The sequence below is a fragment of the Geotrypetes seraphini genome, chromosome 1, assembly GCF_902459505.1.
Source record: "Geotrypetes seraphini chromosome 1, aGeoSer1.1, whole genome shotgun sequence".
NCBI lineage: Eukaryota > Metazoa > Chordata > Amphibia > Gymnophiona > Dermophiidae > Geotrypetes > Geotrypetes seraphini.
In genome coordinates, this window is record NC_047084.1 from 434,996,180 (window position 1) to 435,011,377 (window position 15,198).

Below are 15,198 nucleotides of genomic sequence, written 5' to 3' on the forward strand. Positions count from 1 at the left end.
CTTGATCATATGTCTCTTTTAGCTATAAATGACAATATTATTATTAAAACTTAGCCAAAAGGAAAGATTTATAAACTATAAAGAGTTTTTACCTCATGCAAAATTGTCATTTCTTTAACAAGACATTAACTATTTTTTCCTGCGGTCCTCCAAATCCAAAATGTAACCCTGCAGAGGGTTTGAGCGTGAGACCTCTGCTTTAGAGCATCAGAGACGTAATATCATAACAGGGAAGAGGCGCCCAGCGCAGTCCGGAGCAGCGTGAGCGCGCGCGTGGGCGGGACGGAGGCGGAGCCCGGGGGAAGGGCGGGGCGAGGAAGCGCTGCCCGCGGACACGCTCTCAGCCCGGAGCTCCTGCTCTCGCCGTGCGGCCGGGGAGGGGAGGCGGCCAGTCTCTTGCGTGGAGCGGAGCCGGCAGCAGGGAACGGAGCCAGCGCCCGAGCCGCGGTGAGCCCTGCCTCGGATGCGCCGTTGTCTTCTGAGCTGCCTTCTGCCGTGGAAGCTGATGAAATGAGCCCCGGATCAATGATGTTGGCGTGATTCCTTAGTGTAGGTGGCTATTTTTTTTCTTCAAATGTTATAGCAACTTCCGTGCGCACGCGCGTTAGCCATACCCCGGGTAACGTTTGGATTCCAGTTGAGCTGCCTTTGCGGGCGATGGATTTCAGAAACGTCTTGGAACAGGAAATGAGCAGTAATAACTTGCACGTTCCGAACTAGTTTGGCAATTTATGTGTCCTTTTAGCGTTGGGCATGAGATTGGATGCACCTGTACATTTCTGACAATGCAGATTATTGGTTTGGGGGTGGTTGGCTTAAAGTAGATTTATGTCCTTGGAAAGCAGCAATTCTACCGAAGGCAAAATACTATTCTTTTAGCAAAGTATGTCGTCTCAAAACTGCGCGTAGCATACTTTGTGTGGGCATGAAGAAATTTAATGAGCTGGTGGCGTTCAGGCATTTAATTAAAGCGGTAGCCTTTTAAAAAGAGTGTGTATGGGTTCAGTGTGCAAATGGCAATCGTCTTTAAGACCGACTGCATTAATATTTATCTGCATATCATGGGTGATCTTTTGAAGACAAAAAGATATCTCAATAAGTAACACTAGTTGCAGAGTAACATCTATAAAAAGTTAATGCTGATATGTAAGTATTTCTTAATATACTTGTGTATGTCTGAGTTTTTATTCTTCACTCTTTACTGCAACTCTGGGACGGTGTGCTAGGCATGCGCCTATATAACAGAGTGGAAATCAAGACAAGCAAAGCATTAATTTAATAAGGTAGTAGATGAAGGCAAATAAAGATCTGCATGATTTATCCTGTCTGTCCAACAAGATACAACTCATAGCAGCACACTTGATCTTCATCTGTCCTTGCCGTTTTCAGGGCACAGACTGTAGAAGTCTGCCCAGCACTGGCTTAAATTTTAATTTCTGGAATTAAGCTAAGGCATTCGAGCTTAGCACACACTAGATCAAATATGCAATAAACTTGAACATACAGTAGGGTATAATGTGTGAAGACCCTAGTGTGCATGTTAACCAGCATTAGAACATATGGATATATGCGTTGTCATACTGGGGCAGACTGAAGGTCCATCAAGCTCTGTTTCCAACAGAGGCTAATCCAGGTCATAAGTACCTGGCAAGATCCCAAACGAGTAAAGCAGATTTTATGTTACCGTACTTAACCTGAGTAGAAACAAAAGTTTCCCAGGGCTGTCTTAATAATGGCTTTAGACAAGTTCCTAAAAGGAAAGTGTATAACTTAAAAAAAAAAGCAACAAAAATCCCTACTACAGTAATATATATATATGTACCAAAACTAGTATAAGTGCATGGTAATGAAGGTCTGTCAGATACACATGGGGCTTTAGTGATCATGTGGAAATGTGTGGTATGCCCTCCAGCACCCACAATTTATCATGCAGTCGTGCTGAAGACTAAAATTTAAGTCACAAGAAAAGGGATCAGAAAAGAGTCCCACAGAGAGAGAAAAAACAAACGCAACAAGGTGGGGGGGGGGGGGGGAGGTCCAGTATCTGGATGAACACAGTAAGGTGTATTGACACAATGGAATCGTAACCAAAACATCCAATGCAGAAAATGTTCATGTAGTATCGAGACAACAAGGACCCAGCATGGGCCATGTTACAGCAAAATTGCCTTCTTCAGGAGTCCCAGTCAATCCACAATCGATAAATAGGCACTGGAGATAATGTTTTATGAGGTCTAACCAGCCAAATGTCAGGTGTTTATTTTTATAGGCCCCTGCCTCTAGTATTCAAATAATAGGCAGTAAAGGAGGAAGTCGAAGAGGCTCTGGGCAGAAGGATTGGCATAGCAGAGGAATGTAAGGAGACTGACTCAGCATATATTTTTGGACTATTTTCATTTAATTAAATTATTGGCTTTTTAGTCAACTGTCAAGCAAATGTATTGTTTTCAAGAAACCACTTACCCTGATTAGATTGCAAGCTAACTAGATCTGTCCGATGGGCAAGGTAGCAATTTCTAAGAGAACTTGATAGCTCAATTTAAATAGAAGTTCTCAATATGGAGGTAGTGCATGCAAATTTATTCTCATGCATATTCATTCTGGGTATCCTGAAAACATGATAGGCTAGGTGTGTCCCAAGGACTGGGTTGAGAACCCCTAGATAGCGATTGACCAGTAGATCGTAAAGGCAACGTGAGTCGATCGTGAAGCCCATCCAGGGCTCCACCATAGACTCGTGTTGCCTTTGCCTTCTCTCTGTTCCTCGACGCCGTAACAGACCAGCAGCGACTGCAGAAATGCCGGGCACACAGGCCTTCCCTCCCCCCCGACATCAATTCTGATGTCAGAGAGGAAGTTCCGGGCCAGCCAATCACTGCCTGGCTGGTCTGGAACTTCCTCTCTGAAGTCAGAATTGACGTCGGGGGAAGGCTGGTGGGCCCAGCGCTTCTGTACTCGCTGCTGGTCTGTTACAGCGTTGAGGAACAGGGAGAACTTGGCGGCTTGGGGGCCTGTTCCCAGATGGTGGCGGTGGCTTGGGGAGAAAGAAAGGACAGACAGAAAGAAAGACAGGGAGGCAGAACAGGGACACAGACAGACAGGGACACAGAACAGGGAGACAAAGAAAAAAGAAGGGGCAGAGAGAGGAAGAAAAAGTTGGGGGAAGGAATGGAGTGTGTCAAATGGCAGGGGGAAGGCAGGGAGAGAGGAAAAAGTTGGACTCATGGAAGGATGGAGATGATGGTTGGGGAATGGAATGAGGTCTGGATGAGAGGAAGCATGCAGGAGTCAGAAAGAAGGGAAGAAATATTGGATGCACAGTCAGAAGGAAGTGCAAACAGAGTCTCATGAAATCACCAGACAACAAAGATAGGAAAAATAATTTTATTTTCAATTTAATGATCAAAATGTGTCCATTTTGAGAATTTATATCTGCTCTCTATATTTTGCACTATAGCCCCCTTTTTACTAAACCGCAGTAGCGTTTTTTAACGCAGGGAGCCTATGAGTGTCAAGAGTAGTACGGGGCATTCAGTGCAGCTCCCTGTGCTAAAAAAACACTATCACAGTTTAGTAAAAAGGGAGGGGGTATATTTGTCTATTTTTGTATAGTTGTTACTGAGGTGACATTGCATATTTTGAAGTCATCTGCCTTGACCTATTTGAAAAAAAACCCCCATATATAAATGATAATTAACATTTTCTCTGCACACATGTGCTTTGTGTTGTTTTTTTAAATTTTTTTTATTGTTGGTAGATCATTTTGACATGGCCATTTTAAAAGTAGCTTGCAAGCCAAAAAAATGTGGGCACCCCTGCCCTAGATCAGGGGTGCCCATACTTTTTTAGCTTGCAAGCTACTTTTAACATGACCAAGTCAAAATGATCTACCAACAATAAACATGCTAAATATATATTTATTTATATATATCCCTCCCTCCCTCCCATTCCTTGTGCATCAGAACCCTTGCACAGCTTTTATCCCTCCCTTCTGTACAGCATCTTTGTATCCCTCCCTCCCATCCCATGCTTCGTGCAGCAGAACCCTTGCACAGCTTCTATCCCTCCCTTCCATGCAGCAGAACCCTTGAGCATCCCACCCGCCCTCGCCTCCCCTCCTTCCATCTTGCCCTCCCATCCGAACCCCGCCAACCGCGAGACCTACATACCTCCCTCCAAAGAGCATCATTGGCAGCTCTCTAAATGGGCTACTTTGCGGCCTTCTCCCGCTGTGGCTTTCCGTGCACCACATTACTGATGACATCATCAGTGATGCGGCAGAGAGAATGCCACGGCAGAAGAAGGCTGTGAAGCAACCTGTTTAGAGTGCTGCCAACGCTGCTCCTTGTAGGTTTCACGGTCAGAGGGTTGGCGGGGTTCGGACGGGAGGGAGAGATGCAAAGATGGGAGGGTCAGCGGGGGTTTGGCTATGGGGGTGGGGGAAGCACTGCTGCCAGAAATTCAGGAACATTCGGGTTAGGCTTTTGGGGACTAGGGCTTACTTTTGGGGTAGAGCTTATATTAAGACCTACCCCGAAAATCATACTAGGGCTTATTTTCGGGGTAGGTCTTATTTTCGGGGGAACATGGTGTCTGTACTGTAATGTATTCTGTGGCTCACGGTTCACACATTTTTACGTTACACGGTCCCCTTTGTGCGGTAGAGTTTATTTTGAAAGGCAGGGCTCCGTGATTGACTCGTGTTGCCTTTGGATCGACCGGTAGATCATAATTGAGGTGTTGGGCACCCCTGCCCTAGATCAAAATGATAGGCATAACAGCTGCAAGCAAGGCAATTATTCTAGTAATGGATAGCATATTTCATTGTGTATTTGTTTTAATTTGATTGCAATTTGTTTTGTTTACTGCAGAAGATAAATTGATAAGTAAATTAATGCTTTGCTATTGATAACTCAGGCTACTGATTTCTGATTCTGCTCATTTCCAAATGTTCTTCTTTGCTGTCAGGAATAAGAACATAAGAATAGCGTTACTGGGTCAAACCAATGGTCCATCAAGCCCAGTAGCCTGTTCTCATGGTGGCCAATCCAGGTCACTAGTACCTGGCCAAAACCCAAGGAGTAGCAATATTCCATGCTACCGATCCAGGGCAAGCTGTGGCAGTCTCTCTCAGAAAGCAAACTGTAGTTTTCCAGCAAAAGCTCAAAGAAACACAGAAAATAATAGACGATAAACACCATGTGATTGATTCAGTCTGTCCATTCACAACAACTGCTCAGCTCTACAATTGCTGCTTCTCTGTCAGAAATCCTCTATTTTCACCATGATTTCTTTGGTTCAGATATAGTCCTTGTCTCTACCACCTTGACTGTGAGTCTATTCTATATATCCACCAACCTCTCTATAAATGAATATTTCCTTAGAGTATTTCTGTCTCCTTGCACCCTAATTTTGTGTAACATTCCCTCTAAGCCAGTGGTTTCCAACTTTTTTCATGTAAAGGGCCACAGTGTGAATATGAGAGAGCTCCGAAGACCACCAAAAGATTTCAGGCTTACACATACCACTTGTAAAATAAATAGAAATAATGAATGAGTACTGTTAACAGCGGGATATGTATTGGCCCGCTTACCCTCTGTCCCCCCCCTCTAAATCCCCCTTCTCCCCAATAACCAGACCCCACTCTTCTTGGTAGAAATAGCCGCTACCAATTAATTGGTTGTTAATAGCTGTTTATTAACAACCAATTAATTTAAACACACTCGCATAACAAAACTGTTTCCCGAGCTACATATTAATCCATTACCCATAATATTTGGCCCCCATCCCTGCCATGACAGCAAGGGTCTGGGGGGGTGGCATGTCCCAACATGGCTCTTTAACCATAGACACCAGAACCTGGGTACGGCTCCCTGCCGGTCCCCCTGCTCATCTCCTAATGAGCCCCACCATACTGTAGCTCGGGATAACTGCAAACCCTAACTCTACCGCACTGAAACAGACAAAAAAGGGGTGGGAGGGTGAATGGGAAAAAGCCACCTTGGAGAACCCAGCTTTATAAGCTCCGCCCAACCATTGCCCCGCACTTCGCCTATGAGGAGGCTGCCCAGTGGCGGGAAAACCTGCCCACCGCTAAGCTGCCTCCTCTACTCCCAACGCCTATCCCCGCGCAGAGCACTTGTCCCCATGGGAGGCGACGCGGGCCCTCCATCCCCGCATTACCGCCGCCCATCGAGACAAGGGCTCTCGGGCTCTCCTATACCTACTTTTGGCCCATCTTTATTTTGGATTGTCAACAGTAGCAAATTCTATAAATGAGGCACCTGAGTAGCACACTTGAGATTGTTTGTTTGTTTGCAATTACTCTATCAAGTGATTATTAAACATGAAATACTGATTCTACAACACAAATGGGATATATTTAAACTCATTTAACTGTGGCTTGTCAACTGTAGCAAATACCATTGAGATACTCATGTCTGCATATTGTTTACCAGTGTGGCAAATTGTGGTTCATAATTTGTCTTGCAAATTTATAAAAGAGGCTATTTGTAGTTAGTCTTTTTCTTAGTTCTGACTTTAAAAATGTTCATAGTTGAAAAACCTCTGTTCACACAGATAAATGGAACAAAAAAAAGAACAACAAAAAAAGAAGAAACCTTCCCTGCACATGCATCTAAATATGAATCCTGACCCTTGACCTGTTCTGTGATTTTAGGTACTTTTGCATGTTCAGCCTACAGAAATCCTTTTCAAGACATTAATACACTATCTGAGTAGCAATAATGAAATTAGCTTATTTACATGATTTGAAGAGCATTTCAGCCAGCTGTGTGAGGGCCACAGTGGAGGACTTTAGGGCCATGCGTTGGAGACCATTGATCTAAGCAATGAGGTTGCCTTCTACCCATATTCCTGCCAAAAGGGTTACTGTTTCAATAGCATGGGACAGGAAACTTCTGCAGGATTTCATGGGACCTGCCTATCCCAGATACTTGAAAATAATGATGCACTACCCCACACTCAGCAGGAAAGTGACTGGAGGACCCCCATAAAGCTTAATCCTATGATTTCTCATTCCAAAGCATTCATTCAATAAAAAAGAAGCCCAACTCATTTGTACCTTGAAAGCATTTATAGGGATCTTCAAAGTTTCCACACTTAATAAATAGTTTTTAAAAGCAAATAACATCACTTTTCCACATAAGTATCCTGTTTTGCCATACGTTTTCCCCAGCATCCTACTAATTTCTTAATGCCATCAGAAAAGAATGTTTTTGATTGAGCGCGTAGCCACTAATGCACTCTGCCACTTTCACAGGAAAATCTGCCCCTTAAAGCTTTTTAGAGTGATCCGAAAAGGTAGAAATCAGATGGTGCTAAATCTGGACTTTGTGCTGGATGTTCCATGATCTCCCACTTGTTTCCTGAGTGTTTCTGATGTGTAGGCTGCAGTATGGTAGCGTGAAGTGTCGTGCAACAATACGACGCCTTTTGACAGTGATTTTTTTTAGAGTGGATTTCGGATTTCAGCTCTCTTTGAAACATGTCACAATAGTTTGCACTTGTGACAGTTATTCCTCTTTTCTGGTAGGTTTCAAGAGTAAGCCTTTGAGAATTCCAGAAGACGGTCAACGTCAACTTTCCTGCCGACGGCTGCGTCTTGAATTTCTTGGCCACAGGAGATGATAGATGCTTCCATTGTGTGCTCTGCTGCCTGCTTTCTGGTTCATAGTGGTGAACCCATGTTTCATCACCAGTGACTTTCTGCTGCAGAAAGTTTTCACCTTCTTCATGATAACGGGCCAATGTCTAAGCACGTATGATTATGCTCTTCTGTCAGTTCCTTAGGAACCCACCTGTACACATTTTATGGAAGTTAAGGCTGTCATGAATCGGGGCATATGCAAATCCAACACTGACATTCAGCTTTTCTGCCATCTGATCAACTGTAATTATTCTGTTTTCACGAAACAATTTTAGGGTAGAGAATGACATGGTGACAAATTTTTCCCCGTCCCTGCAGGAACTCATTTTCGCATCCCATCCCAGATAATTCTTTTCCTGTCCCTGCCCCATTCCTGCCAGCTCTGTCCTCATCTGCCCAAGCCGCTCTGTCTTCATCCGCACAAGCCTCAAACATTTTAAAATCATAAGTGTTCGAGGCTTGTACAGTTAAGGCAGAGCTTACAGTAATGGGGCGGGGATGAGGAAAAATTTGTCCCTGTGTCATTCTCTATTTCAGGGCTTGCTCTTCATTCTTCATGATAGTGGCTGTCGCTGGATGTCCAATGCGGTCTACATCGGTAACATTAATAAGGCTGTTTTCAACATTTCTATCCGCATTTCTGTCCACTGTCCCTGTATTGAGCACACTTGCGGCGATGAATTTCTGCTCCCAGTACCCCTTCTGCCTAAAAAAAACCAACAACTTATGACAGATCATTTTTCCTCTTTGGTGCAAATTGTAAGTTTAGCAGCTATCTTTACAACATTGTAACAGCTCTCCTACTACCTGCAAGGTGAGCGAGATTGCCTGACTGACTAGTCCCATAACATTCTATGACATGCCCTCTGCCACTTCTCCCGCTTCAACCATTTCCCGCCAAAATATTAAAGTGCGGAAACCTTTTGACGAACCCTCAAATATACTGCCTTCTATTTAGGAGGCATGAAATGCTCCCATGTTAGCTCTGTGCTAGTCAGTTGGCAGATGCTAAATATAACACACTAGCTGGTAGAGAATGACACGGTGACAAAATTCATCACCGTTTCCGTCCCCGCGGATAGCCGCGGGAAAGCATCTTCATATCATTCTTTAAGGAGAGAGGGAAGAATCAGAGTATGAATGGTCTCAACCACTGACCCGCAAGCTTTGCTTTGAAGAATGCTGGTGTAGAAGGATTGAGATTGAAATAGATACTAGAAAATGACATGGGATTATTTCCCGCGGTTATCCGTGGGGACGGGAACGGTGATGAATTTTGTCACCGTGTCATTCTCTACTAGCTGGCTAACACTTTATGCCCATTCCCTGCCCATGCAACTTCCTCTTGGAGAAAAATTCAGGAAAATACAATAACATCTAGATTTAATACGTGGTAACAAGAAAAAAAAAAAAGCGCCTTAATAAATTAGCAATCGGCACAGAAACATTGTTCTGTGATATTCTATAAACGGTGCTTAAAGTTAAGTACTATTTTATAAATACTACTATGTCCACGACTCATACAGCAGACCCTCAATATTCACGGGGGTTAGGGGGAGAGCCGGCCCACGAATAGGGAAAACCGCGAATAACTGAATTTGCGATTGGGGGAAACCGCGAATTGGGAGGGGGGGGCTGTACATCCATTTGCACCAATTGAAATGTGGTACAAATCTTCTCATCTATTGAAAATTAGGTGCAGATTCCCCTTATTCTATACACATGTAAAGCCAAGGAATGACCCTGATCTGCCCATGGACCTTTTTTTGACTCATGTAAAATTTAGGTGCAGATCCCGATCCTAAAATTACCCAAGTTTTAATTAAAATCAATAAAGCACCAATAATTGCTCATTAAGATCCCAATTGGTACTAATTGGCTCATTCAATTAAATTGCATATGCAAATTGGTCTCACACCCACATTTGTGCATGCAGTGCAAGTCTTAATGCTTTTTATAGAATTTAGAGGTAAACGCTTAACAGCCTTCAGTAAAAGGATCCCTAAGTACGAGGGGCTGTTGAAAAGTTCTCAGCCCAACCATGAAGAGAATGATGTGGAGCCGTGAAACCTACAAGTTATTCCACACTTTTCTTCACACTTTTTGTTTCATTGAAATGAAATGAAGAGTGGCAAGAAAAGTGTGGAATAACTTGTAGGATTCACGGCTCCACATCATTCTCTTCATGGTTGGGCTGAGAACTTTTCAGCAGCCCTTTTTAATGTTTTAGCATGTCTGTTAATATTTTTTTGTGTCGGAGCCTTAGTACATGGGCTGTGACATATCATGCTTTTGATAACTATCAAGGTGCTAATCATACAAAGTTTACAGTCTAGATGCTAGGAATAAATCATAAGAACATAAGAATTGCCGCTGCTGGGTCAGACCAGTGGTCCATCGTGCCCAGCAGTCGGCTCACACGGTGGCCCTTAGTCAAAGACCAGCACCCTATCTGAGACTAGTCCTACCAGCGTACCTCCTTGTTCATTATGAACTTGTCTAACTTTGTCTTTAATCCCTGGAGGGTGTTTTCCCCTATTACAGCCTCCGGAAGAGCGTTCCAGCTTTCTACCACTCTCTGGGTGAAGAAGAACTTCCTTACGTTTGTACGGAATCTATCCCCTTTAACTTTAGAGAGTTCCCTCTCGTTCTCCCTACCTTGGAGAGGCTGAACAACCTGTCCTTATCTACTAAGTCTATCCCCTTCAGTACCTTGAATGTTTCAATCATGTCCCCTCTCAATCTCCTCTGTTCGAGGGAGAACAGGCCCAGTTTCTCTAATCTTTCACTGTACGGCAACTCCTCCAGCCCCTTAACCATCTTAGTTGCTCTTCTCTGGACCCTCTCGAGTAGTACCATGTCCTTCTTCATGTACAGCGACCAGTGCCGGATGCAGTACTCCAGATGAGGGCGCACCATGTCCCGGTACAACGGCATGATAACCTTCTCCGATCTGTTTGTGATCCCCTTTATCACTCCTAGCATTCTATTTGCCCTTTTCGCCGCTGCCACACATTGTATGGACTGCTTCAACGACTTGTTGATCAGAACTCCCAAGTCTCCTTCCTGGGAGGTCCCTCCAAGTATTGCCCCGGACATCCTGTATTCGTGCATGAGATTTTTGTTACTTTCATGCATGTCAAAAGTGACGGAACAAGAACAAAAAATGATCCTGATAATGCCACAGAGCAAAAATCCAAGAGCAACAAAAAACACTGTGTGTAAGAGTGATGTTCCGGATATGGACTTTATTGATAAATGAACTTGACAGTCCACATGAAACACGGTCTGTGTTTTGACAAGAATGTCTTCCTTCCCTGTAAGTCCTAAGATAAAAACTCGTGGATAATCTAATCGGTAGAAATATGCTAGTCCGCAGTAACTCCGCATAAGTGAATGTATTAAAGTGGGAGCTAAGATAATAGTATAGAGCAGATAATTGCCACTCTTCCTTCATTCAGGCATGGGAGAGAGTATTCACCTATATAGAAAGGCAGTTACTATCTCAACCGCTTCTGTAGGCAGATTGGATGGGCCATACCAGTCTTTATCTGCCATCATTTACTGTGTTATGTAAAGGCTAGGTTTGCCTAAAACCACATTAAAATAAAGATTATTTTTTACTTCTAAACATAAGAACATCAGAATTGCCGCTGCTGGGTCAGACCAGTGGTCCATCGTACCCAGCAGTCCGCTCACGCGGCGGCCTTCTGGTCAATAAGTGCAAATAATTCACTTAAAAAATTATGCATGTGCATTTTTTTAATGGGATCGTATTGCTAGTCCAGAGGAGCAGATAACTGCTATATATTTAAATTAAAGGTACTGTTATCACCTCTTGACTAGGAACACAATTTAGATTTTAGCATAATGAAACTATTATAATCCACCTCTTGTGCAAATCTTGACATTGCCTAGCCAATAAGTCTTATCTAAAGAAATGCTATTGAGTTCAACTTTTGAAAAATCCTCTCATGCAAAACAGTAGAAAAATTCCTAGATTAAATAAAGTGTTTGCAAACCTCTCCAATGAGATCTATTCTAAATAACAATAATGTAGAACTCAGTTTCTTAAAGATCCATAAGTATTGCTATGTGGAACTAGATTCCAGAAATGTAAAACAAATAGATAACTCGCTGGGGTGCAATGACTAAAGAAGTGCTTTCTTTAGAGGGCATTCAGTTTGCTGGGGCACTTAAAACATTTTATGTAAAAATTGCATGCACAATTGATTTGCTTACTTACAAAATTTTTGTGCACATGTAATGCATGCATTTAAAGTGAATATGTGGAAAATACATACATAAACACATACAAAAAAATTCAGAAAATATGAAGGCGAGTTAAATTGTTTGCAGTGATCAAATAAAAGGTACTGAATTTAATTAACAAGAAGGACTTGACTTTACTGAAGTCTACCTCTCCTAAAGCTGGAATTAACTTTTTAGTGAATAACAGGCTAGATTTCAGGAATATTGAGGCAAAAGCAAAAAAAGTTACTTACCTTAGCAGACCTGAGTTCTTCAATTACAGCAGAATAAATCAGCCACACGCATGGGTGATGACACAACACCGTGACAATGCTAGCTCAGATCTCTTCTCCCAGACAAAAACAAGATTTTCTGAGCATGTCAGTGTCCCTACCTGTATTGGTTGCTCCTCCCCCATCAGTCCATTGGGATCTGTTTTATGATACGATAGAGGTCTATAAAATACTGAGTGGAGTGGAAAGGGTAGATGTGAAGCGCTTATTCACTCTTTCCAAAAATACTAGGACTAAGAGGCATGTGATGAAGTTACTAAGTAGTAGATTTAAAACAAACTGGAGAAAATATTTCTTCACACAATGTGTAATTAAACTCTGGAATTTGTTGCTGGAGAATATGGTGAAATCGGTTAGCTTAGTGGGAGTTTAGAAAAGGCTTGGATAATTTCCTAAAAGGGAAATCCATATGCCATTATTGAGATGGCTTGGGGAAATCCACTGCTTATTCCTAGGATAAGCAACATAAAATCTGTTTTACTACTTGGGATCTAGCTAGGTACTTGGGACCTGGGTTGCCCACTGTTAGAAACAGGATACTGGTTTGTCCCAGTATGGCAATTCTTACCTTCTTACTGCAGATGAATTCAACCGCAAGGAAAAGGGGGGTGGCTATATGATTGATTTTATTCCACTATCTTAGGAACACTCCTATTACAAGTAAGTAACTTGCTCTCTCCATGAATAGATAGAATTCTGAATATAGATAAGTCACCCATGTGACCTGAATGCCATTGCTGTAGTGAGTTGAATCAGGTTATATAAAAGGGAAGAAGCTCTGGTTAGAGAAGCCACTAGTTAGGTAAACATGTACAAGTGACCACATAGAAGCTTTGCAAAAATATAGAAAGAGGAATAAAACTTGGTATATGATGTGTTAATTGCCTTCTGTATTTTTACTTTTTATTAGCAAGATGAGAGTGTAGAATGCAAAGCTGTGTGTACAAAAGGAGAGGTTTTAGGTTGACAGCAAAGGAATCCAAGTGAGCAGATAAGATGGAATAGTAGCATTGCTTTCATGTGTGATAATGAAGAAGGGAAGCCCTGGTAAACACCTCTTCATCGAGAAAGGGAAGCCCTGGTAAACATCTCAACAAGAAGAGTGGATTATTTGATATGGAATTCAGGAAGGATTATTGGTAAGATGCATTGGTAAGAACATAGTATGCCAGTAGATTTGAAAACGTTACATCCAGTATTGAAGCCATTCAAACTCCTATACCACAAAGTGGGACTGGTATGTTTTTATTCACTTGATGGGACAAGACATGCATACAACTGGTGCTTAGATTTAAAGAGTTTCACATATTACGATCTGGGAGGGCTAAATCCTAAATCGTACCAAAAACTGTTAAAGATAAAGTAAAATGCTTAAAATCTAAGCTAATGTTTATGCATGGATGAACAAAAATGAAAAGTTACAGCAGCCATAACTGATAGAGCTTCACAATCTGTGGATTTATCTTCCAGCATGAACTCATTAAGTAGTGGAAGTTCTCAAGGTTTTTTAGAAAAAAGAAGAGAGACAGCCACAAGAGGAGGCCAAAGAGGGAGAAATCAACCAAGAACTTGCCCATGGACAAGGTCCCAAAGATTCAAGAATCAGTAGTGGTCAGTCTATTCAACTATGTTCTCACTGAACCAGAAAATAAATTGTTGTCACATGGGTTATCCTTTGTTCCAACAAAGGTGGAAAAATGGAACTATAACCATTTTGTGAGACACTTCAATTTCACATTGATCTTGAAAATTTTTTAAGATCTCTAGAATTAAAAACTATTTTTCTCTGATAAAGATTCAAGCATAGGACAATTGTACCTTCAAAATCTTCTTGGAAACCACCTGGACCTCTTGATCCAACTCTTACTATATTTAAACAAATAGTCAATAAAGATTTTTCATGTACAGGCAGTCCATGGGTTAAGAATGGGTTCCGTTTTTTAAAATATTCTTAAGTTGAATTTGTATATATTACAAAGTATATTACTAGTATTCTTGTCACCTTCTCCACTTCCTTGAGGTTCCTCTTGCATCTCTTTCCATCCACCCCACTGTTCCCTCTCCACTATCACATCCAATATTACTCCCTCTCATCTCCCTCTTCCCCATGCATCTATACCTCATTCCTCTCCCACCACCATGTCCAATAATTCTCTCTTCCTCCCTATGTCAAACAGTTCTCCTCTTTCTTCATCTCCCTATGTGCACAATCTCTTTCCCTATCACTCAGACACCTAATTCTCCCTTTCTATTCCCTCCCTCACCTCAGCATCTCTTTCCTTCATTCCCTCCATTCTTACATCCTATGGCTCATGCTTCCCTCCCTCCCCTCCATTCTGTGTCCCAAGTTTGTGCTCCCTTCATCCCATGTCCCAATGCATCCCCCCTCTCTCTCTCTCTCTCTCTCCCTCCCTCCATTCTGTGCCCCAAGTACATGCTTCCCTCAAGCAGGTGTTTGCTGCCTTCTGGATAAATGCAAATTGGGAAGAATAACCCAAATCACAGTTACCAGATGCTAGGGTACACCTTGGGAGTTAATGCCCAAGAAAAGGATCTGGGTGTCACCCAATGTGCGGCCAGCCTGAGCATAGCAGAAAGAGATGCAAGCAACTAACCAGTTGGAGATGGTGCGTTTGAAAATCGGATGTCCCAATTTGTTTGGATCAAAGGAGACAAAAAGTTGAGGTGTAGATCTGTGTGTCTTAGTTCTTTGCAAGTAGAAAGCCAAAGCACGCTTACAGTCCAGAGTATGAAGAGTTTAGTCACAGCCCATAAAGTCAGAGCCATGGCAGCATCAGTAGCTTTCCTTAGATCTGCCACTTGGTCCTCGGTTCATACCTTTACCTCTCATTATTGTCTGGATGCTTTTAACAGACGGGATGGCCATTTCGGCCAGGCAGTGTTACAAAATTTATTCTCCTAAATTGCCAACACTCCCACCATCCCATTCTGGTTAGCTTGGAGGTCACCCACATGTGAGAATAT

General features: G+C 42.5%; 1 protein-coding gene across 7 annotated transcripts in view; it reads left to right on the forward strand.

Annotated features, from left to right (window-relative positions):
- Positions 1 to 242: 242 nt before the first annotated feature.
- Positions 243 to 15,198, forward strand: part of SLC24A2 (solute carrier family 24 member 2) — a 478,660-nt gene continuing 463,704 nt past the window's right edge. For 4 of the 7 annotated variants that reach the window (XM_033919576.1, XM_033919550.1, XM_033919605.1 and 1 more), the window contains exon 1: positions 243 to 549. The gene's annotated coding sequence lies outside the window, so the exon portion shown is untranslated. Of the gene's footprint in view, positions 550 to 1,020; positions 1,147 to 13,683; positions 13,825 to 15,198 lie in introns of those variants that run through there. The other 3 variants (XM_033919559.1, XM_033919567.1, XM_033919586.1) reach the window with 2 other exon arrangements.